Source organism: Mus musculus, chromosome 10 (genome assembly GCF_000001635.26).
Source record: "Mus musculus strain C57BL/6J chromosome 10, GRCm38.p6 C57BL/6J".
Lineage (NCBI taxonomy): Eukaryota > Metazoa > Chordata > Mammalia > Rodentia > Muridae > Mus > Mus musculus.
The window spans coordinates 69,550,400-69,571,084 of NC_000076.6; the positions used below are offsets into that span (position 1 = coordinate 69,550,400).

The window sequence follows — 20,685 nt, forward strand, 5'->3', positions numbered from 1 at the left end:
CAAGCAAATGGCAGATCTTACTAAGTATTAGAAAAGCGTGTTCTTAAGGAAAAAAACCTTCTCCCAAATGCATCTTGAAACATTGAAATGAGATGTCTGATGTGCCTGTATCCGTTGAGTAGAGTTCTTATCATGAGGTCTTGGGGCCTGAACACAAAGCCTGTGCCACCCAGACAAGGACTCTACCACTGATCTGTCCCTAGCTCTCTGATTTTACAGAGACAGGGTCTCACTGTGTCGCTCTGACTGGTTGCTGTGCAGTCACAACTGGCTTCAGACTTGTTGTCCTGCCTCTGCCTGCCCTCTGACTACTTACCCCCATATTGAGATTACAGGCATGCGCCACCCACCATTCAAGTGTGCCTATGACTTTTTACATGGACTTCCTGGTGTGTTTTGACTTGTCCTACGCCAGAAAAGGCAAGCACTTTGAAGTGTGGATTCAAGCATCCCATGGTGTTGCATTGTCTGGAAGCTGGCCGGCAGTAAGCAGATATCTCTGTGAACAGATACTAATATTTGAGCTACAGCTCAGTAGGAAAAGGACTTGTCATGTAAGCAGGAAGAGCTGAGTTCTACCCCCACCCCACCCCCACCCCCCAGAGCCCCATGGTGGTATAAGCCTGTAATCCTAGCTCTGGGAAGACAGAGATAAGAGACTCTCCAGAGGTCAGTGGCCAGCCAGCATATCCTATTTGGTGAGCTCCTGGCTAGTGAACCATCCCGTCGTAAAAACATGGTAGGCACTGCCTGAAGAATGGCAGTGAAAATTGCCCCCTAACCTCCGAGCCTGTACATGCAGAGACTCACAGATGCACAGACACACAGATAGACACACAACACACAAACATACATACATACACACACACACACAGATACACAGACACACAAATATGCACACAAAAATACACACAGAGACACACACAAATACAGACAGAGACAGAGACACACATAAATACATACACAGAGACATACACAGAGACTAAACACAGATACACACACAGACACACACAGATACACACAGACACACAGATAAACACAGATACACACACAGAGATGCATACACAGTTACACAGATACACATGCAGATACAAAGACACAGAGAGACACACAAACACACACAGAGAGACACACACACACAGACAGACACACATATAAACACAGATACACACACAGAGCTACACAGATACACAGATATGCACGTATAGACACACAGATACACACAGACACACACACAGATGCATACACAGTTACACAAATACACATGAAGATACAAAGACACAGAGAGACACACAAACATACACACAGACACACACACAGACACACATATAAACACAGGTACATACACACAGATACACACACACAGGTACACACACAGATACAAACACAGACACACAGATATGCACGTATAGACACACAGATACACACAAACACACAACACACACATGATGCAAAGGAAGTGGCTTTAAGAGTGAAACACAATGGAAATGCAATGTTGTCTCCTAAGTCAGCCACTTTTGAATTGTGCTTAGGGAAAGGGCTCCAGTTACCAAAGTTCGAAAAAGATAAGACAGATGAAAATATAAGGACTCACCCAAGAACCATAAGATACTGGCTTCTGGGACAATGCCAATGTTTGGGGGCTGCTGTTCATTTGACAAGGGTCTCTGCAGAAGGGCATCTCTTGAACTGAGTGGCAAGCCAATAGTAAGAAGTAAGAGCCATTATGTTCTAAATGGGGCGATGCTGTTAGGTCTGATAACTACACATGGGAACTCTAGATGTTGTGTTGGGACTAATAATATTCTTTTGTTTTGTTTTGTTTTGTTTTGTTTTGTTTTGTTTTGTTTTGTTTAAGGCAAGATTCTCTATGTAGCTTTGACTGTCCTGGAACCCCCCCCCCCCCTGTAGACCAGGCTGGCCTCCAGTTCAGAGGTCTGCTTGTCTCTTTCTCCCAAGTGCTGGGATTAAACACATGTGTGACCACCGCCCAGCAACTAATAACATTCTTAAATAAACATCTAAAGGCTGATAATATGCAAAGAGATAACCAACCATTATAGACTTCTGCCCTCTGAGTTTTGAACTGAGTTCTGAGAGGTTGGGCATAAACATGGCTGTCTGAAACATCAAGTCTGAGTCTAGTTAGCATCTGGAATCTCTACACTGATAATCCATCTGTCACTTGTCTGTCTGTCTGTCATTCTAGCATCTAATGTTTATTTGTCTGACAAACTGTTTTATCTTTCATCTATCAATCTTTTTTTTCTATCACTTATCTACCTACATGTCTATAATCTATCTTTTTTTTGTAATTTTACACTCTTTATATTATTGAAATGATAATTTCTGGTTTCACTAGTACCCTCTGCACGCCCCTCATCAAAGCCCGATACAAAAGTGATTTGATGGGTGGTGGCACACATCATGTTCCTAGTGGCACTGAAAACATTTCAGGTAGTGAAGGGAATAGAGAGACCCCAATGAGAGGTGCATTCAGTAGCTTTACGGGGACACCGAAAATTTGGGTTTCCAGATCAGAACTTGTCAGGGAAGTATTGATCTTATTAAATATGTAATATGGATAAATGAGTTCAGAAAAGTAGAAAGCACAATTAACATACCCCAAATTCCTGCTATGTGTTTGGTAGAGTTTATGAGATTTGCGTTCCTTATTCCATTTCATTATTAAGTATTATGAGAGAAGGAGGGGGAGGGAGAAGGAGAAGAAGGAGGAGAGAGAGAGAGAGAGAGAGAGAGAGAGAGAGAGAGAGAGAGAGAGAGAGAGAGAGAGAGAGATATTCTGGCCTCGTTGCTTCACTAGTGACCAAGTCTGCACTCAGCCAGTGGCTATGTGGCTGGCCCAGCCCTCCTACCTGTTGGAATCCAAAGCTTGCCCTTCTCTGGTCTCTTTGCCCTTTCCTGACTGAGGAAGTTTGCCATTAGGTAGCAGAGTTAAATTTCAACCACAGTAAGTTGTCAGTGGGTATAACAATAAGACAAAGGAGACAGAAATGCTTGCTTTAGTGGATTTAGCAAAACAATTCCATTCTTACATTTTATGACCATATGCATGAAATATCCAGGATATTACAACCGACTACATTCTTAAAAATACCCAAGATGTCACACTTTCGGAGCTCATGATTGGATGGTAGCAGAGAGTAAATCTGTTTGTTGAAATGCCACAGCAGATTCACAAGGTGCCCAAGATCCCTCAGGAAAACCATATGCGTGATGGTAATTACATGGATGAATTTAAAAACTAGAGGTGTTTATATTTATTGCTGTAATAACGGCATTTTGTTGATACCTAACATATGTGTAGTTTCGTTAGTTGTGAAATCTCAGACATGGATATTTACAAAGTGTCTTGCATTCCATCTCATTAAATACTTAGTTGAGAGCACCAAGAATTAACTTACATTTTTATAATTATAGGATAGGAGATATGAAAAGATACAAATTCATAATTGTAGATTAGCAAGAAGTGAGTATGAAAGTTGTATATTCTCAGTTCTCAGCAGAGCTTCCCCCCCCCCCCCGTCCCCATGTCTTGATGTTTCTAAGGCTGAAGTGCATCTTACGATCTATATATTCTCATCCTTACTGACTTAAGATGCAGAAACAGCTCTCTGCTTGTATGCACACAGACTCAGCTGTCACTCCCAGTAGCATGACTGTCCTGCCTCAGAACATCAGACAACACACTAAGGGCCCTTTGCAAGAAGAATCTACATACAGCTGAAAATGATTCTGGAGCCAGCTATGTATCCCATCGAGAGGTGCGATGTCATCCCGCGTCTCGGTGGAACAGAGCCAAAGCAGGCCTTGACAGTTAAGCATTAATGACCCGGAAGAGCAAGATCCTGGATGGGATGGTCTAAGGACAACGCTGCCAGTCATTCCCCCTTTAATTTTGCTGTCAATCATGTATGCAAATGTCACGTGATTAAAGTCTATGTATAAGCCAGCTCCTCCATCAAAACAAATAGATTTATTCTCATGTCGTAATGACATCATGATGGGTCTTTCCTTTCCTTTCCTTTCCTTTCCTTTCCTTTCCTTTCCTTTCCTTTCCTTTCCTTTCCTTTCCTTTCCTTTTCTTTTTAATTCTTTGTGTTGGATGTAAAATTGTATGCTTGGAGCCATCTCTGTCTGAGATGTGATTAGGCACAGAACTGAATGATTGAATTGTCAAATTGAAATTTAAAAGTCATGGCTTATTATTTTCATGACTCCAATGAGTAACTTATTAGTATTTACTCTTAGCTGTATGCTATAATAATCCTACATATACACATACATACATACATACATACATACATACATACATATCACCACCATCATCACCATCACCACAATCACCACCATCACTATCACCATCACAGTCACCACCACCATCACCAGTACCATGAACTTTGCTCCTTATCCTGTAAAGAGAATCCATATTAGAATATTGGTAAAATATATAATTGAACAAATCAGAAATGTTTAAGTTCTGTGCATAGAGATTTCTCAAAGGGGACCCTGTCCTAACCTGTGGACATCATAATCATTGCTCCTAAGCAGACACTGAGTTGTGTCTGGGTAGTGGAGTTGGTATTTTAAGCAGGAATACAAAAGCCGTACAGTCTAGTAAATTTGTAAAAAGAAATCAAAAGTAGATAAAAAATTTGCCAGTTTTGAAAGTGTCAAAGAACCACAGAGTCAAGTCACTATTCCTGAGACCCAGGGATGTGTGACACGTGACATTTCTGCTTTCTTGTTAGAGGAAAAAGGCATCCGCTGGGTGTTGGATATCTTCTCCCATTTCTTCTTATGTTAGAGTATTGCTTAGTGTTGGAGGCAAATACACATTGTCACAGAGTAAAGAGAGAAAGCTATGTAAACATAAACTATATTTAATGTTTTAGACTTTTGAAATTCAAATCCTTTCTCTTTAAAACACAAACACATACATGTATGTACTCACACATAACTGCACATACACAGACATGTACAGACATATACAAATGAACACACATACATAGATACATATACATGTGCACATACATGCATTCACACACACCTACAGATACATGCGTGAATGCATATGCACTCAAATACACACACGTGAACACTCATATACATTGACACATACTTGTGCACACACACAGGCACTCATATGAATCCACATACACACAAACACACGGACTCACACATGCACACTCACATACACTGACACACACATTCTCATGCACACACATACTCACACACACAGGCACACATATGCATGCACATGCACACAAACACACAGACACACATGCATGCACACACATACTCACACACACAGGCACACGTATGCATGCACATGCACACAAACACACATGCATGCAAACTCACATACACTGACACATACTTGTGCACACACACATTCATTGCACACACACAGGCACACATGCATGCACATACACTGAAAAACACAAACACACACGTGCATGCTCACATATACTGACACACGCTCATGTACACATTCCCTCACATACCCACACAAACACACAGACAACCCAGCTTTTCTTTGTTTGAGTGGAAGTCTCAGTGTTTAGCTTGTGAGTCCCTTAATCTCTCAGACCTCATCCCTTTGTCAAAACGGCACAGTATCCTGAAAACCTTTAGAGTTCATTTATATCTATCTGTGAAGGGGCTCCACACATTAACCATCCCTTTAATGGGGAAGAAACCTCTTAACGATATGGTTAAAAGCCATTTGAGTATCTTCTCTAACTCAGCTTATTAACTGATATAAATATATGTGATAGATAAGTATACTTACATAATCTTTTGCCATCCTATGATGAGAATAGACAGATTTGCTGTGCCTCCCGCATGGCTTAGCTCCTCATGTAGGTGGCCGTGTTGCTCATGGGATGGGGGATCATTGAATAGTTTTGCTACTTCGTGGCGTGAATTCGCAAAAGCAAAGCTTCTTTGTAGTAAGTGCTGTTGCTTATTTTCTCAAGTGAGGTCCCATGTCCTCTACTCCTCCTTGGTCACCGGCTCCTCACGGGAACCTGTGCAGTCCGCCCGGAGCAACACGCCCCCTAGCGTCCCATTCGGAACCCGCAGTTACCACTGGCAGCCCGGCTCACCTGGAGGCTTGTCACAGGGCAGGCAGGCAGCTCTTTATCAGGATGTCTTCTGGTGATGCCTTTCTTTACTGCTCTCTTTGTATTTATCTGTCTAAACTTAGTCAAGCATGAGGACAATACTGAGATTTGATATGGAAAGTGTTAAATCTCCATTCTCCTTAACCGAATATGAAATGTGTTAATCCTCCATAGAATCCAATTTCAGTGCCCAAATTGATGAGAATTCTGGGAAGTTGAAAATATCTTATTGTGAATGTAGTTGTGTATTGATGAGTTTAAAATGGCTATGAGCATTAATTCAACTACGTTTCTAAGTATTAAGGATACCATTAGGCTTTGTCCTGATGTGGATACAAAACAAGTGATCTTTAAGCTATGTATACATTATTTGAAAATAAAGGGAGGGGAGACATAGTGCTGACAGTCTTGTAAAATAAGAGTCAAACAGTAAACCCTAATACTAGCTTCTCTGTGTCCTGCGTATGACAACATTTGATTAGCAAATGTCTCTTATTTGTAACTGAGACCCCCTTTCTCCCCTGATCCCCTTTGGAGTTGCAAGTGCTTCTGGTACTGACTTTGTGGGACGGGAGGGGCTGCACATCTGTGCTCTGTGCAGGGAGGGGCTGCACATCTGTGCTCTGTGCAGGGAGGGGCTGCACATCTGTGCTCTGTGCAGGGAGGGGCTGCACATCTGTGCTCTGTGCACAACTGATACAATGTAGCAAGGTGTGGATTGAGCAGAAGCATACATTCTTTCATTTTCAATTTTCCTATCCATAAAAATAGGGAATAAGGACAGGGGATATGGATTAACCAGTGAAGTGTTCACAAGGTTCGAGGATCCAAGTTTGATTCCCTGGAGACCATGTTTTGTTTTTTGTTTTTTTGTTTTTGTTTTTTTTTTTAAGCCAGATATGGTGATGTATTTGGAATAACCACAGTACTGGCAAAGCAGAAAGACAAAGGAAAACCCAGGGCTTGCTGACCAGCCAGGTGTGGGTTCCTGACAAATGAAAGTACACAGCCTGCCCCCTCCCCCACCCCAATTTCACACACAGGGGCCTGCACGCACGTGAGCGTGATGCAGGCACACAACACATACACACACATATGCCCACAAACTCATGTAAAAAGTAGTGGATAAAATAATGTTCTGTTCATATCAAGATTACTGAAAGACTGCAAGGAGCCTATAGCTGGTGGTGATGGGTGCATGCCTTTAATCCAGGCACTTTGGGAGGCAGAGGCAAGCAGATCTCTGTGAGTTCAAGACCAACCTGCTCTACATAGCTAATTCTAGAACACTCAGGGCTATACAAAGAAACCTTGTCTAAAACAAAACAAAACAAAACAAAACAAAACAAAACCAGAAATGAACTTATGAATGCGAAGTGCTTCCTGATTGGACACTGTTGTATGTTTGTATGCTGGAGTTGTTTGTTTCGACACATATCTAGATATATTTGGGGAGAGTAATGTCAGTTGAGGAATTGCCTCCTGGTTGGTGGGCTCAGCTGTGGAACATTCTCTTGATTGATTATGGATGTGGGAGGCCCTAGACCACTGTGTGCTGTGCCACCCTGGCCTGACAGTTTGGAGTTACATAAGAAAATAAATTGAGCAAGCCATGGAGAGCAAGCCAGTAGGCAACACCCCGCCATGGCCTCTGCCTCAGCTCCTGCCTCCAGGTTCCTGCTCTGACTTCCCTCTGTGATGCAACCTGTGAGTCCCAAGCAGATAAATCCTCTCCTCTCCAAGTTGCTTTCGGCTATGGTATAACCGAAATCTAAGGAAGACCTTTAGAGTAGGTGTGAGTTACTATACTGATCCTGTAGTATTTTAAGAATGAGCTGTCCTTGAGAAATGGAGAGAGAAATGGTAACAACCAATAGGGCATTTAACATACCCTATTTAACTAAGGGTTTTAGGCAAAGGAGATCAATAAATAAAGACCTGGGCCTTTCAGGAACTATCTGATTTAGAATTTGACGGAAGGTATGCAAGAATAGGCTTCGGATTAATTGACTAAATAAAACAGTTTTGTATGGATTAAAACACGTCTTATCAGCTGTTATACATATTTTCACTGAATGCTTTCAAATATGGACTTTGGGAAATCTTTCTCTCAGGAAGAAAAGGAAGAATTTTCCCTCAAGGTGAATGGGACTCCTTATGCAATTTTAAATGTGTTGGGCGTTCTCTATGTAGAGCTTTGCGATTTTAACTGGTTATTTCCACTCAAAGATAGCAAAGGGTGGTGGTACCTCTCTTTTTGTTCTGTTTTGTTTGGTTTGGTTTAGAAATTAAATAAAAGCTAGCGACTTCAGTCTTTCATATTGCCTCTGGTTCCAAAAGCAGGACTCTATGATATTCTTTTAAGTTTTAAAACACGACTGCTTGCTTTGTGTGCTTCTTACACTCTCCTATATGTAAGCTGTTTGTCGGTGACTCGGTCTCTCTATGTTGCCTAGATTGACTTTGAACTCCCAGCATTGAGCAGTCCCTTGCTCTGCTCACCATATTTTCATTTACCAAGGTGTTCAACTCCAGTGTTTGGTTAAATTCAAAAGCTATTCACAAAATTTCCCGGAGGGAGCCGAGAAGGAAGATTGTGAAGAGCCACCTGGATCCGTGCAGGTGGCCTGGGGTCGGATTCCACCGCTGTCTCCTCTTTGCTGCTTCACCCTCTGTGTGTGGGGGTTATTATCTGGAAAGGAGAGCAGGTTCTGTTGTTTGCCTTCCATGGTTGTTGGGAGATTTAAGAGTCAAAGCTTGGCTTGACTTCAGGAAGCTGTGGGTCTGTGAATCAGAGAGGCCATGTGTTGAGACCTTTCATGTTATTAGTTAGGGTTTGATGAAACACCATGACGAAAAGCAAGTTGGGGAGGAAAGCGTATATTCGGCTTACACTTCAACCGTATACGCCGTGAAAGGAAGTCAGGACAGGAACTCGAAGAGGAGGGATGAGGCAGGAGCTGATGCAGAGGCCATGGAGGGAGGCTGCTTACTGGCTTGCTCCTCATGACTTGCTCAGCTTGTTTTCTTATAGAATGTAGGATCACCAGTCCAAGGCTGGGTCTGGTCACAATGGGCTGGGCCTTCCTTCATCAGTCACTAATTAAGAAAATGTCCTATAGGCTTGTCTACAGCCTGATGTGATGGAAACATTTTCTCATTGAGTTTCCTGCACTCAGATGACTCTAGCTCATGTCAACTCGACGTAAAAGAACTATCCGGCACACAGGAGCTTTACTCAAGCAAATGCTCGTTATTCCTGGTAATCTCAGTGAGGGGACATCACTGGGGTTTCCTCCATTTGAACTTTGAACTTCTCACATCTCAGACACCAAGGCGTAAGTGGTTAGGCACATGCCATGAAGGAAGGAGCCAGATGATGGAACAGGGCTGTGAGTTACTGAGAGGTCACAGTCAGAACAGTCTCTCTCTCTCTCTCTCTCTCTCTCTCTCTCTCTCTGTCTCTCTCTGTCTCTGTCTCTCTCTGTCTCTCTCTCTGTCTCTGTCTCTCTGTCTCTCTGTCTCTCTCTCTGTCTCTCTCTCTGTCTCTCTCTCTGTCTCTCTCTCTGTCTCTCTCTCTCTCTCTCTCTCTCTCTCTCTCTCTCTCTCTCTGTGTGTGTATATGTGTAAAGGCCAGAGCTTGATGTTGCCACTTCTTCCCTTAACTGGCCTTCAACTCTCCTTTTTGAGACAAAGTCTTTATATGAGCCTGAAGCTCACCATTCCATCTAAAGCAGCTGACACCCCCCACCCCACAAACCCATTCCCCACCCCATACCTACCTGTTCCCATCCCCTCAGCACTGCAGTAGAATCTCTTGCCTGGCTTGATTGTGGGTTTGGGGGAATCTAAACTCAGCTCCCCATGTTTCCCAGCAAGCACCTCACCTACATAGCAAAGTTATCTCTATGACAACAGAAGCTATATAAAAAAAATCCAGTAGGAAGCTTTAAATGGGCAATGACGGATACTACTGTGGGTCTGCTTTCTTACCAGTGTGAGCCCTAAATCAGGAAAATGTAGCTGCTGTTAGGAAACCAGAACTAAAATCAAGGGTGTGACCACTGAAAGAAAGGATGTGACCATGATCAAGATCACTCACAGGGCGAGTGTGCAGGTATTACCTACTTCCTGCACTCAGTGCAGCAGCAGATCAGATGTTAGATGCTTACTGCTGACTCTCTGAGGGATTAAGTACATGTGTGCTAATCATTTTTCTGATTAACAAACACAGAAATCTGTAAACACTGGTCGTGAACATCTATGCTCACAGTCAGCTATTGGATGGATCACAGGGCCCCCAATGGAGGAGCTAGAGAAAGTATCCAAGGAGCTAAAGGGGTCTGCAACCCTATAGGTGGAACAACAATATGAACTAAGCAGTACCCCCTGGAGCTCTTGTCTCTAGCTGCATATGTATCAGAAGATGGCCTAGTCATCCATCATTGGGAAGAGAGGCCCATTGGACTTGCAAACTTTATATGCCTCAGTACAGGGGAATGCCAGGGCCAAGAAGAGGGAGTGGGGGGGGGAAGTGGGGGGAGAGTTGGGGGACTTATGGGGTAGCATTGGAAATGTAAATGAAGAAAATACCTAATTAATAAAAAAAAGAATAAAATGAAAAAATAAATCCTAAACTACGCAGCACGGTGCGTTAACATTGAAGCCGATCAAGATAGACTTAGAAACGAGATAAATAGTCAGAACTTATTGATCACACGATAGTTTGTTAATCCTCACACGCTGTTTTGGATTAAAAAAAAAAATCTCCGTGTCATCGTTGTGGGGAGCTGCCTTGTAATATTTCCATGTTTGTGACTGCCATTTAGAAACACCATTACAGGTAAAGTTGTTATCTTTTAATAGACGAAATAGCTAACCTGTCAGAGCGGGGGTTCTTAAGGATGTCTGAATCATGGAGGACAATAGAATGCAGTGTTTTAGACCAGGTCCCAGGAAAAGCAGGCTTCCCCCAGGAGTGGACAATGGATCGGGTTCAGTTGGCAGAGCTCTTATCTGTGCACCAAGTCCTGGCTTCAGTCCCTAGCACCTCAGAAACTGGGCTGGCTGTTGCTGGCCTATTATCTCAGCAATCAGGAGGCAGCGGCAGGAGGATTCTAAGTCCAAGGTTATTCTTACCGTGTTGCTAGTTGAATAACATCTTGGGATGTATGAGACCCCATCTCTAACAGAAACAAGAAAAACCAAACAAACAAAACAAAAACAACCCCCCAAAATAAAAGAATAAACAATAACAAAAAATAGACAAAAACACCAACACAAAACCCAATACATTTCAGATTTCATAACCGCCATTCATCCTTCTTTATGCCTCAGAAATTGTCACGGTGTTCTTATTTTAAATTCGCATGAGATGGTATCACAGCCAGATTGTCCCTTGCTAATGCTCAGGGTGGTGTCTCAGCGAGAGCTGAAGTATAACAGGGTTTTGTTCCCAAAGTTATTGACCCACCGAGTGCTGCGTGGCTGTTTCTCTTGGTTCTGACTCTACACAGCGATGCTTTGCTCTTCAATGCGGCACAAGCCAGGATGATGACCCGTGTCTTTGAGCGCTGCACACCAGCAAATCCAGGGCTGTAGCAAATATTTTCATTCACTCGATGTATGCACAGGTAGTAGCTTGGGGTGGTTTCTTGTTTACTGTTTTCGCTGCTGCTATAAAACTCGTGACAAAGCTGCAGCAGGAGGGAATTTATTTTGGCTTACAGGTTTGAAGGTACAGTCCATGATGATAGGCAAAGACGTGGCTCAGGGAGCGTCAGTCACGTGCTCACGTGACATTTATAGTCAGTCGTTTCGATACACAACCCGGTTGCTCACCTCGGTTTCTCTTTTCATCCAGTTCAGGACTGCAGTCCACGGAATACTGACACCCATGTACGAACATAGTCTTCCCTACTCCTATATCCAACTCGTTCTTACGGGTCCTGCCTAGAGACTCTTTCTAGATCCCTGAGTTGACAAGATTACCCATCATACATCCTAGAAATGGGAATCTGGGGGAAAGATAGGTACACTCAAAAAATCCTACCTTCCTGTCAACCCCACAGCCCTCCCATCATGCAACGGTCTCCTCTCACTGTCAATGTAAACAAACCATCTGGCTATTGGGTTTCCTTGAAAGCCACTGTAAGGGTTGTGCTCACATGGGAGTATGTATAACCTTTGGGTTATTACCCTACATTTTCCTGGCTATTATAGTTTTAAACACCATCACATAATGGAATTGGGTCAGATGTCGTCTGCTGGTGGGTGGGCTCTCAGCCTGCTTATGTCAGTAAACAGGCCCCAGTATTAACCTTCAGAAGGCTGAGATTTCAAAGGCTGCAATGAATGAGCAACCTTTCTTTCTGGTCAAGTTCTTTGGTCATCCACTTGTTTGACTGCTCCCCCCCCCCCCCCCCCGCTCCAAGGCCACCCCTGGGCAGAATAGAGGAGTGTGCATCACATCTCGCTCAGTGTTGTGTTTTATAAAAAAGAGAAAGAAGGAAGCCAGGGATATGTTTGGTGGAGGCACAGTATGGTGAGGTGGAAGGGGGTGCCTCCCTTAGGCATCCCTTCCCTCTGAGGGACCAGCCACAGGTCTGTATAGTATAGTATAGTATAGTATAGTATAGTATAGTATAGTATAGTATAGAGTTTATTCAGGGCATGGGGAGGGGAGTTGAGGAAATAGTAGAGGCAGAAAAAGGCAGGGGCGGGGGGCGTACAGAGGAGTAGAGGCCAGCCATGAACACATGGAGGAGTTGGGGGGAGGGAAATGGAGAAAGAGGACAGAGTGGGAAGAGGGGAAGAGAGCAAGAGAAAAGAGAAGAGAGTGAGGAGGGGGCAAGCAGCCCCCTTTATAGTGAGTCAGGCACATCTGGCTGTTGCCAGGTAACTGAGGGGCGGAGCCTATAAGAAATGCTAATGCTCATGCCCTAAGATGGTAGATCCTTCACTTTATAGACAGAATGGCTCTATTTTTTTCTCTTGTGAGTCCCTTGTTTCTTTTTCCCTTACTTTGTGTCTGTGCCTGTCAAGAGGCCTTAAATATCTTCATAAAACTGCAGGGTTCATCTCTTTACTAAAAACACAAAGCAGAACACTCCAACAATAACTGTCTGCCCAGAGATGTTTTTTGCTGTGGGCTGGTGTCTCTATGCTTTAAGGTGGGGGTTTAGTTAAAAGCCTGCTTTGGTATCCAAAAGGCAGGCCCTCAGACCAAATAAAAGTGCCAGACAGTTCCTGGGGGTGGAGACTCTTGTATTGTTTGTGAACCACCAGCAAGGAAAGAAGAGACTTCAAACAGTTGGTAATTAGTGTGTGGTGCTCTCAAGTGTGAGGTGTGTGGACAGATCTTTCCTTCCCCATTGTCACCTTCCTAACTAGACCACAAATGTGTCTACACATTGAGAGTTTGCAATGCAGACAGGCAGTCCCCAGGAAGGCATTTTTTTTTTTTTTGAGTTTTAAAATGGATGATTTATGTGAGAGACCTCTCCTACCACATGAGATAGAGGAATTTTCTCTGGGGAAAAAAAAAAAAGCAAGTTGAAGTCTGCTTGTTTTCTACCAAGGGAACTGTCTCCCAAGGGAGCTTTAGGTGAAAGCCTTTAGGGTGGTCTGCCTACCTGGGTGTTCAGTTCCCCCTTTGCAGACTCTATTCTGATCTAGTAAGAGTGAGGCTTCCTACCAAAGCATGGGTGCTTTGGTCCTTCTTAGAAAGAGAACAAAACACTCACAGGAGCAGATATGGAAACAAAGTGTAGAGCAGAGACTGAAGGAAAGGCCAGCCAAAGATTGCCCCACCTGGGGATCCATCCCATATACAGTTACCAAACCCAGACACAATTGTGGATGCCAAGAAGTGCATCCTGAAAGGAGCCTGATATGGCTGTCTCCTGAGAAGCCCTGCCAGAGCCTGACAAATACAGGGGTGGATGCTCGCAGCCAACCATTGGACTGAGCTCAGAGTCCCCAATAGTGGAGTTAGAAAAAGGACTGAAGGACCTGAAGGGGTTTGCAACCTCATAGGAAGAACAATAATATCAACCAACCAGACCCCAACAGAGCTTCCAAGGACTAAGCCATCAACAAAGGAGTACACATGGCTACAGTTGCATATGTAGCAGAGGGTGGCCTTGTCATGCATCAATGGAAGGAGAGGTCCTTGGTCCTATGAAGGCTCAATAGATAGCCCGGTGTAGGGGATTCAAAGGCAGGGAGGTGGGAGTGGGTGGGTGGGTGGAGGAACACCCTCCTAGAAGTATGGGGAGGAGGGATGGTATAGGGGGTTTCCGGGAGGAAGGGAAACCAGAAAAGGGGCTAACATTTGAAATGTAAAAAAAGAAAATATCCAAGAAAAAAGAAGAAGAAGGAGGAGGAGGAGGAGGAGGAGGAGGAGGAGGAGGAGGAGGAGGAGGAGGAGGAGAAGGAGAAGGAGAAGGAGAAGAAGAAGAAGAAGAAGAAGAAGAAGAAGAAGAAGAAGAAGAGGAGGAGGAGGAGGAGGAGGAGGAGGAGGAGGAGGAGGAGAAGAAGAAGAAGAAGAAGAAGAAGAAGAAGAAGAAGAAGAAGAAGAAGAAGAAGAAGAAGAAGAAGAAGAAGAAGAAGAAATAAAGAGTGAGGCTTCCTCTCCAGCCACTTTCAGGAGTTCAGTGAGGAGCTGTTAGTTATCCTTAAGCTATTAATAGCGCCCGGAGCTGAGGGGAAGCGGGTGCCCTGGTGTTTGGGGGTTATTTTTAGCACATTTATCACTGGTGCTTTCCCCAAACTACCAGAGCAAGATGAGAAAGCATGGGGGTTCTTTGTCCATCAGAAGGTGGTTGCAGCGCACAGTCTGGAAATGAGAGGAAGAAATGAAATTTAATCTTCCCTTCTGTTCCCAGCTCCATGAGATAGATGGTGGTGGTCTGCACAGCCAGGAATTGAGCCCTCATTGGCCCACTGATTTGAAAAAAAAAAAAGCACATCCTGGTGCACTATGGCAACACTCAGAGATCAGTAAATCAGAAAATATAAAAGGCTTCTATACACCCCTCAATGGTGACATCTCCTCCATGAACAATTTGGAGCAGAGATCTACCAGGTTGGCATTGTATTCATGGTCGCCTGCTTTTGCCTCCCCAGGCCAGGGGTGAACCTCTATATCTGGACCATATAGATATTTCTTCATCTATTCTTTAGCTTTTAAAATAATTTTAAGATCACTTTTGTATACATATGAGTGCACACACGCATACATGCGTACACACATCATGGTACCATGTGGACAGTTTGCAGTAGACACTTCTCTACTTCTACTATGTGGGTCCCCAAGATCCAACTTAGATAGTTGCCATGGCAGCAAGCATCCTTACAGATGGACCCATCTCAACAGCCGGTGTTGGTTACTTGGCACCTGGCAATAGATATCTACAACATGTGTTTATTTTTTAACTTAAATATATATGTTTATATATTTAGTAGGAACAATCATTTACTGGGGGAGTGTTCATCAATCCTTCTTGGCTGCCACCTTCCTCATGGCTGCTAGCATGTTGCTCAGCTCCTCCCGCTTTCTCTTGGCGCAGCTGTGCATGCCCACCCTCTTCTTGACGAACTGAGTGCGCACTTGTCCTTGGAGACTTTGAGCAACTCCATGGTGCGCCACTTATAAGGTGCGAAGCTGCACACCTCCCGGATCATGTCCCGCACGAACTTGGTGTGCTTGGTGAGGCTCCCGTGGCGCCGGCTGTGTCTTGGCTTGCTGACATTGTTTGTCACCTTGTGGCCCTTGTTGAGGCCCACGGCCATGGGGTAGCGCAGGACCATGGCTGCTGCTCTCCGATGGCGGCCGGGACAGGAAGTTACTATAGGTATATTTTATTGTCTGCTGATGCTTGCAGCTGACTAGCAAGGTTAGTGATGTCAGCTCACTCTGGTTTGACTGAGAGAGCCTGCCTCAAAGAAGGTTCAAAAAAGTGAAAAAGATTCCTAATATCAGCTGTGGGTGCCCCCTCCCACCTCCATATATGCAAACACACCTACACATTAAAGAAAAAGAATTCACACTTCTGTTTTTGTAGTCTCTGTAGAGTGAAATTGGGGTATACATATTAATTAATCGAATACATTGAACTCAGCAAACTGGCACCACAGTGGGTGGGCTTTTCCAAGGCAGGGAAATCTTAGTAAACAGTGTAAACTGTCATCAGGTGACCCCTTAAGTGTGAGTCTGCTCAGCCCCATGATGTTGGGGGATGCTCTGAGGTGCACTTTGCACAGTTTTGTGGTACATCCACCATATTGTCTGCATCTCGCTGACACATCTCCATCCCATGTCTTTTCCCATCGTCGCTTGGATTCTCATGGATAAACGAATTGCGGATGTGCCTCTTGTAGACTTGGAGCTTTAACCCAGTGGTAATAACCATTGAACTGCATTATGCGGAGGAAGGAGCCTCATCTCTAAGATCCAGATACCTGTGTCTGAAATGGAATCATGTCTCAGAAGAAACCAGAACCACACAGTGGACACCTCCCCTCCCCATGTCCCCAATGGCTCCTCTTCTGTATGTCTCTCTGTTCCAGTCTTACCTCGTTTCTGTCCCAGCCCACTCAGCAGTAACAAGCCAACCTCGGGCATCATTAATTAACCATCTGCTTCGAGCATTTGAACACAAGTTCTGATTCAACAATTTGTAGAATAGAATGCTGCATTGGCCAGCCTAGCCATGGCTTCCCTGTAATCAGGGAGCCAGGGGGAAAGCCCTCAGTGACCACTGCATTTTCTTTCTCCCTCCTTGATGGAAGTGACTGTCTTAGAGAAGGTCCTTCCCCATCCCTCATATGTGCCTGTGTCTGTGATTCCCTCCTTGGGAGCTTGTGTTATTTCATGGCCCTTGTGTCCACCAGTCTTTGGGCACCCTTATCTCTTATTAGAATGTTATTCTTATGGTATCAAAGAACTCCCATTACATAATCCCAGAGGCTGTAACAATTTTTAGTTCACAGAGTAAAGATTCAGGTAGATACCTGGAAGGCACCTCAGTGTCTTGGGGATGCTGGCCCTGAAGATATTTAGGAGCTAGTGAAATTGTATACCTCTATCTTAATGGGGACTGTTTAGGGGCTACATGTATATTTGACTACCTCGCCTAGTACAGAACCATGTATTTTACTTCTTCTTGCCTGAACTCTGGCATTGTTAGCTTTTAAACATCTTCTATTTTGTTAATTCCCATAGCAACCACATTGGGTGAGCAAGGTCACTATCAGACTCTCTAGTAGACACATTGGTGAATTTGTCTATGGAGCTACCATAGAGTCCCAGTCTTCTGTGTTGAGGCTTGGTCTATTGCTATGTATTGTAATGCTAAATTCTAGACCCGAAGATCTAGGCCTACGAGTGACTTCTCATGCTTGCAAGCTTTTGTTGTGCCAACCTTATTCCTTGATTTAAAAACTATTGGCTAAATAAAATTGCAGCCAGCTGGAGGGATTGGAGGTAGGTGGAGTGACCTGGTTGGAGGGGAAGTGACCAGGGAAAAAGAGGAGGGATGAGAAAGGAGGAGGAAGCCGTCCCTCATGAGAGGGGTGGAACCATGAACACATGACCAGGAGAAACAACAAGTATCTGGGCGGGGGGTGGAACCATGAACACATGACCAGGAGAAACAAGTATCTGGGCTACACCTCTGGAGAGGTCGCCAGGCCCACAGGTAGAAGAGTAAATTAGGGGAGTGACCCCCAGTCATTGTTGAAGCCAAATAAAATAACCATAGCATGAGTCTCATTTATTTGTAAGCTAGTCAGAGATAAGATTAAATTGCTTGTCCTACAATTCTAATGCCTAGCTGAAGCTCTCAGGCATCGAAAGGGCCATCCCTGGATCTAAGGATTGATTATTAGGCTCCTACAAGGTTGTTTTTGTTCAGATCCAAAGGTGCTGCCCTGTACTAATGAACAGAAAGGGGTTGGGCATCAGAGGCACTCAGAGGTATTGTAGCATTGCTTGTATTAAAGCATTTCCTGTGGATTCAGTTTTCTACATGTAATTCCTAATGATAAATAGTGAGTTTTCATCGATGCCTATTTGTAGTCTGGTGTCAGTGTAACTGTGGCATTTCAAGTGTGAACTCTTCATTTCCTTTGTCTTGAGAGGCAGTCGTAGGTCTACTTCAGGAAGGGATCTCTGGAGACACAGTACCTTGGGACAAATGCTGGAGGTCTCCATTGCTGCTCATCTGCGTGCTGCTAACGGGAACACGGGGTGGATTAGCATGGGTATACATAAAAGAAAAACATCTTGGGCCAGTGAGTTGTACAAAATTAGCAAAAGGTCGAATCATCACTGGGAGGACTCAGTGGTAGATCACATGCATGATGCCAGCGTTCTAGCCCCAACCTATCTCTTTCCAAATATAAAGCTAAAAATGTATATCAAATATTTCTATTAGAAATGATTGTTTCTGGGCTGGGACTCAAATTGGCAGAGCCCTCACCTAGCACAAAGGAAGCCTTAAGATTCCCCCCCCCCCCCCCGCCCCAGTACCATATAAAATAGCCGTGAAGGTCCACACCTGTCATCCCAGCTCCCAGGAGTGGAGACAAAGGGATCTGAAGTTCAAGGTCATCGTAGGCTGCGTAGTGACCTTGAGGTCAGCCTAGACTATGGAAACCCTGCCTTAAGAAGGAGGTTCTGTTTCAATGGGTGTAGCCCAACCATGCTAACCCCAAGCTGACTTTACTTATCCTAAGATGGACATTTTTGACAGTACCTCTCCAACAGTAAATACAGTTTTGTTACTTTCTGGGTGTAGGGGAAGACAGTCCGTTCCCTGGGAGCTTTTCATTGCAGACTTTAAAGAAATTTACTACACAGCCATCATGAAGGGATGTTAAGTATCTTTATGGCTGTCGCCATGTTAGGTGGATTACGCAGCTCGTCGATTGAACGTATAATTATGGGCTGAGTGACTGAGGAAATGACAGATAAAAGAACAAACTTCTCAGCTGAGCAAAGAAAGAAAGGCTCTGGTGAAGTGGTAGGCTATTAAAAGGTACCTGGGGTGAATATTCCAGGCACAGGGGTCTTCCGAGGAAGCAACAGAAGATACATTTACCGTGGTAAATGGAAGTTGACCAGCTGTAAGCTGAGACACACTAACTGGTAAGAATTTTATAGCTGGGGCTTAAGCAAAATTGTTTCAAGACGTTCCCATGGTGGCAAGTGGGCTGTTTTAATTTGGGATTTTAGTAAGACTGACTGTCCTATGATCTGATATGCTACTCACTCCCGAATCCTTCTCTTTGCCTCACCCAATGTAATCAGCAGCCTGAAATGTGCACTCGACTTTTTAAAAACAACTGACAACGAACATGTGACCCAACTGAAAATACGAGACCATGAATGATGGACGGAGGTTAAAGCATGAGACAAAATTAGGTACCAGCACAGTTTGACTCAGAGCAAAACAGCACGCACACGGGATGGCTTTCTATCCATTTAGAGTCCTCATTACTAGTTATTAGAACCTTGGGATTTTCATGTTGTTATTTTAATTTACCTAAACATTTTTTTCTCTGTCAGAATGACTCATGAGGAGTCGCCCTCTCTGAATATCATTTCTGCCATTGTCTATCAGTGCAAGAGAGACACAGGAAGAAAGGAAGTTATCACCCTGTTTATTCTGCAAGGTGAATATGGCTTCAAAGTCAGGGTGGCTTTTTTTTTTCCCCCAAGGTCACACACACTTGGTTGTGAAATTTCTATTCTATTTTTCATTCAGTTAATATTTTTTTTTCATAAAGTAAAAAGTGACGACTGTGTTTGGCACAAGTGAAGTCCCGTTCTGCTTTCAGAAAGATCTGTGAGCTGGGCTGTCATGGCTCCGCATTGCAGGGGCATACTTTTGATAATAGGTGGGAATCAGGTTCAATCCTGTCAGCACCTCTGGGATTCGTATACACAATGCTCTCATGCCGGTCTTCAGCCCTGCAGGAAGAAGCGTCGGTCTCAGCACGAAAGCATTTTTGTATCATGATCATAGAACCACTGGAAAATTCTAGAAATACGTGGAGTGTCCAAACGTTGGTGTGTGACACGCTGACGTGTGTATGGTCTGACACAACACTTTCCATCTAAGGTCTCACAGCCGCAATTCTGTTTCAGAAGATGGCCATCTTTATCATACAAAATCGACAACTGTTGTGATTATAAAAAGATAAAGAGATATTAAGATAAGTTCTATGGGGGTGTGGTGAAGTGTGGGTTGGGAAGGGGGTGCTTAGCGGGCCCATGCTGAGGCATCCCCTCCCCCCTGAGGGACCAGCCACACAGTATAGTATAGAATAGAGTTTATTCGGGGCATGGGGAGGGGAGTTAAGAGGGTAGTAAAGGCAGAGAAAGGCAGAGAGATGGGGAGAGTAGAGAAGTAGAGACCCGCGATGACCACGTGGAGAGAGTGGGGGAAGGGAATGGGGAGAGAGGGAGAAAGAGAGCAAGAGGCAAGAGAGGGGGAGGGGGCAAGCAGCCCCTTTTATAGTAGGCCGG

At 44.1% G+C, this 20,685-nt stretch overlaps 1 protein-coding gene, 1 long non-coding RNA gene and 1 pseudogene across 9 annotated transcripts in view; 1 reads left to right on the top strand and 2 right to left on the bottom strand.

The window, feature by feature from the left end:
* Gm33464 overlaps nt 1-12,642 on the bottom strand; it is a 21,959-nt gene extending 9,317 nt beyond the window's left edge. Inside the window, exon 1 of the long non-coding RNA XR_380550.4 lies at nt 5,816-12,642. This is a non-coding gene — a long non-coding RNA (predicted gene, 33464). The remainder of the gene's footprint in view (nt 1-5,815) is intronic.
* The window catches only part of Ank3 (ankyrin 3, epithelial), a 493,951-nt gene that overhangs the window by 16,914 nt on the left and 456,352 nt on the right, over nt 1-20,685 (top strand). The window lies entirely within an intron of this gene.
* Gm46231 lies at nt 15,646-15,980 on the bottom strand (annotated as a pseudogene).